The following is a 5,001-nucleotide window of genomic DNA, read 5'->3' as shown; positions in this document are numbered from 1 at the left end:
TTCCGCCTTGCTAAAATTCTGCCACTGCCACAATATTTACATATACCAACATCAGGGTATATTAAAAAAACCCATTAACAATTAACAAAAGAACATTTAACATATGTAATATTCTATGTCTACTTCTTCATACTTTACATGATAATATTCATTAAAACACTACCAATAACATAATCATCTCTAAGTTTAATAAGCAGTACAACCTTAGTAGTTCTCTGGGACCTTCTTAAGACTGATGGTTCATTACCCATATTTTCTATTCTCCTGTCCCCTGGTAACACCAGGTCAATTTGAGGGATCTGGCCATTTTCATCAGGGTTTGGGTTTGCCCCATTGGTACTTACTGCTTATGTCTCCTCTGAGCCCTGGTCAGACTAAAAGTCCAATTTTTAGTTGGTCCCTCTGTACAATGCTCTCAGGACCTCCTAGTTCAGAGTGGATAGTGTAAACTGACACTTCAGGATTGTTGTGGATGACCACAGTGTGGGGATTTTACTTCCATGTGTCCTGTATTTTATTATGTCTATGGCATCTTTGGTTATGAACTGGTATACAGTCACCAGGAATAGTAGAAGGGACCTACCATCAATCAAACATAAGACCCGCCCCCTGGGGGGTATTACTTCCAAGGTCAAGACAGACACATCCCCGGAAGCAAAGAGTGTAATGTAACACCTCTAAGAACTCCTCCCACCACCCTCTACCAATCAGGATGGGTTTCAGCTGCAGAGGACCTCCCTGAGAGCAGATTTAACCAATCGAGGGGAGTTCCTGGGTGGGGTGACCCACCCAGAACAGGGTCGTGTGACTCATCTAAGAGCTCCCCCTACTGCCCTCTACCAATCAGAGTGCAGCACCACCTGCAGAAGTTCCAGCGCCGCATGGAAGAGGCCATTTCATTCCAAGAATGTGTGTTTTAAAAATCATAGAAAAGATGAGAGGAAACATGGACTCCTTCACCACCCCAGTGAGAAGTTTGGACTTTGTTTTAGCTCTGAGGGCCTTTGACTGCTACATCAGTGACAGTTCCGAGATGGAAGAGGGAGCCACCAAGGGGAACCCTTTGGCCTAGCTGTTGATGGATATGCCAGAACCCGACCCCAAAACCCAACCACTCATGAGGAAGACAGACAAGCATGATGGCCTCTTGTCTTCCACCCCCCTAGAGGAGGAAGGTGACCATGGCTTGTGGAAGTCACCGGTGGACAAGGTGAATGGAAAAAAATTTGCCCAGGTAAATGAATGATTAAGAAGTGACAGTCGAGCGTGGGGTGTAATGGGGTTAGGAACCAACCCGGGGTTGCATACATCTAAAAACAAGCAGTAACGGCTTACAGTTGTTTCTTTTCTGAAAATCTCTCGACAGCTCAACGATTACTTTCTAGTGGACCTGGAGGCCCTGGGCAGCGTTGCATCAGACAACAAAGACAAACCAGGCCCATCTTGTTTTTGCTCAATGCCAATACAAATCGTTGATGAGGATGCCAAGGATGACAGCTATATGGATTTAAGGAGGAGGCTGGGCATGGGCAACTAACTGGGCCAGTGCCATGTCGTGAGCATAAAAAGGTCATTCGGTCTATTGTGCATGTTGCTGTTTATGATGTTCTTAATCACTGCCTTAGGGAAAAGCTTTTCGAAGATTGTGAGGGCTGTGTCATAGACGCACCAGCCTAATGGCACCATGACTGTGAGAGTTGGACTTTGGAGGATATAAGCTACAAGCTCCGGGACCTGTGTGCTGACCTGTGTTTAGCAAGCTTATTAAACACTGTTATTGCCATAGGTTATGCTTTGCAACATCTGTGCCTAACCCAAGAAAATTTAGCACAAGGGGTGACCTTGGTAAGTGCTGTGCAATTCGGTTGAGACCCTGACAGTGTTTTAAAGAAAATGACCAAACCAGTAGATGCCTGCTTACAGCGTTATATTGATGGTTTGGTCCACACAAAAAGTTACAGAGTCCTGCTTAAGAAAAAGACTATTTGTAAGAAATATCAAAGTATTAAGTTAGAGAATGCTGAGGGGACAAACATGTGATATAAAACTTGTTAGCTGTAAATAAAAATATCTATTGAAAAGGGTTTTGTGACTATCTGTATTTCTGTTAGAAGGTCTTTGTGACCCTTAAGTAAGATAAAAGTTTTGATGGAGCATCTTGGTTTGTTTTCAAGGGGATGTATGTCTTTTAAATAAAAAAATAGTTTGTGAGAAACTAGCTCTTGTGTCTTTGTGTAAAAGAGACCCATTTACAGCAAAAAACTGAAATGTGTGTAGTAGAATTTTGTGGGGGACCCCCCCGCCAAATGTGTTTAAAATAAAAGACAAAAAAGATTCTATATAAAACAGGGAAGTTTGAAATGTGTTTGAATACAACAGAGCTGACTCACTCTGTTGAGCTGTTGGTTTAACCACACTCCCACTGAATGGCAAGGGTGACTCTATTGAGTCTGTAGGTCTAGATATGATTACCCACCATTGTTGTCATCAGGTTTAAACATATTAATGATCAGTAATTAAGTTTGATGCATGTACACCCGCAGTAAGGAACATGGATGGGGATGGTGAACTCTAATTAATATTAAATGAAATAAAATCTCAGGAGTTCGTAGATGTTATTGGACAGTTTAAATATAACCCCAGAAGTTTAGAAAACACTATTGGACAGTTTAAATGTAACCCAGGAGTTGGTAGAACTCTATTGGACAATTTCAATAAACCCTCAAGAGTTGGTTGAACACTATGAGTCATTCTTTCTAGCAACTCAAAGTAATTAATATATTTACAAAAATAAACAAGGGTCTAACCCAAAACTGAAATGTTTCAAGGGTTCACAAACCTCCACCATACTTTTATAGAACAAGCATTTGCTGTAAAAACATTTAAAAGCTATGGGTAATAATCATAGGATGTTTACTATGGTTGGGATACATCCATTTGACTTCAAAACAGCCCCAAACTTTAAGCATGAAAGAAACATGTTTAAAAACAAAACAAAACAAGACATTCATTGATATCAGTAACATTAAGGATTGTTGTGTGTGGTGTTTTACTGTTTAATAATGTAAGAAGGTCCTACAGTGCTCTGTTTTTTTCATTGAAACAGAAAAATGTATTTTAACTAAAAAAAAGAAGAAAAAAAGCTGCCCAGTTGTGCAGACAACTTAATTCCCCTGACCCCTCATATCACAAAAGGGAATTTTGGGGAGGGGTGCCTAATTTCCTTAAGTATCTATTAATTAAGAGTTGTAAGTGATCAAATCAACCTGCTAACTACAGATTCTGAAACAAAGAGTTAGGATGGTATGAAAGCCTCAGTTTTTTGGAGACTGTCCTCTTTCAACAGAAACTATCTTGAACAGAATAACTGCTGGACTACAAGATGAGGTATGCTGCTTGTTTTTAACTGTGAATGAATATACATATATATATATATATATATATATATATATATATATATATATATATATATAAAATGTCACTCTTGGTCCATGCTGTCCTGACTAAATAATGGTACCTATCTTTATTGCAGTGTGATCTGTTTAGCATGGAAATAGCTACTTCAAGCTGCTTTTCACCAGGGTCAGGCAAAACCCCATTTTTAACTACAGTTGTGCTTAATACTGTTAAACTAAAAAACACCAGGTATAACACAGTATGCATAGGGATTTGATGCAATGGGGAAATAATACGAACTACAAATTCTGCTTGTTCTTTAACCCAAAGACTCAAATACTCCTGGGGGAAAACAGAATAACCATGTGCCAACATCCCTGTACCTTGTGGTGGAAGGTAACTTTCTACAATTGGCTTTTAAAAGTATGTGTATGTTTTAAAATGTTTAATTAGTTTTAATGTTTAAATTGTGAGTTAAGGATCTGTGCAAGATATAGGTGTGGATTTTTTAAAAGTATATGCTTGCAAACTGTTGGATTTTGTGTGTTTCAAACTAACGGGGGAGGGGTTATTCTTCAAAATGTGATGTGTTTTTAAAATGGGTTTTCAAAATTGGTTTGTGTTTAAATTGTTGGTGATTCTGGGGCCTATGAAAGACATAGTTATGGTGGGGGATTTAAAAAGTATTTTTTTGCACACTTTGTTTTTGGGTGCGTGGTAGAAACGTGTGTATATTAAAAATGTGTAGGTTTTAGAGAAACACTAGTGGTAGAAATAAACCCAATAAACTATGTTTGTTGTACAGCCTGAAATGGATTATTTTGTTTTAAAGTTATGACTTTTTATATAGAAAAACACTCTAATGAGTATTTTATTTTTTATGTTTTCAAGACAGTTTCATGTGTTTTTAATAACGTTGTCTGCTCCACAGTACGATCAAGATGTGAGATCTCCTTAGATCAGAGGGTAAACAAGCTCAAAAGAAAAAGGAAAGACAGCTGAAAAGGAAAATTCACCAGTACCAATGGCTGATGGATGGATGAAGCCCGATAAATATATTTTGCTTATTGGTTTGGTTATTTTATGAGGTTTTGTATTTTAAACAAATACATAGGTAGGGGTGTGATGTTCCCCTGGTGTTACCTGGACCGGTGATCTGCTAGGTCACTCCAATCCTTGACTCAGGAAGCCAGCCATACCCTGTTCTGCTGTGAGAATCCCCACTCCTGGGCTGTTCACGCACAACCTCTAGCACATAAGCTGCTCCCAGCAACATGAGTGAGCACTTTTGGCCAGCTGCTGCTTGGATTGTGCAACCAAATGACACTAGCCAATATCTCCAGTCCTAGACACAACCCTAGGAACCTCCATCTTGCAGTGTCCAGTTATGCCCACTTCAGTTGCTTGGTGGTGGTGTCTATAGATGGAGGAGGAGGAGAGAGGAAGAGCGTGGCAAATATGTCTCCCTTTAATCATGTTCTTTCTTCCCTCTTGGCTTTGCACCCCCCCTTCAGGGTCTGGTGAGAATTACCTAATCGTAGTCCCAAACTGGCCAGGGGAAGTGGGGTGACTCACTCAAGAGTCCAACAGATCCTTTGTTGCTGC

At 39.8% G+C, this 5,001-nt stretch overlaps 1 long non-coding RNA gene across 1 annotated transcript; it reads left to right on the top strand.

Annotated features, from left to right (window-relative positions):
• The first annotated feature begins 3,224 nt into the window (after positions 1 to 3,224).
• On the top strand, positions 3,225 to 4,545 carry LOC122455621. The gene is made up of 3 exons (XR_006273944.1): positions 3,225 to 3,387; positions 3,727 to 3,792; positions 4,328 to 4,545. It is a non-coding gene; the product is annotated as an uncharacterized LOC122455621 (long non-coding RNA).
• The last annotated feature ends 456 nt before the right edge of the window (positions 4,546 to 5,001 follow it).

Source organism: Dermochelys coriacea, chromosome 8 (genome assembly GCF_009764565.3).
Source record: "Dermochelys coriacea isolate rDerCor1 chromosome 8, rDerCor1.pri.v4, whole genome shotgun sequence".
NCBI classification, from domain to species: domain Eukaryota; kingdom Metazoa; phylum Chordata; order Testudines; family Dermochelyidae; genus Dermochelys; species Dermochelys coriacea.
Note: the sequence above shows the minus strand (reverse complement) of the source record. Positions and strands in the feature narration are given on the sequence as shown.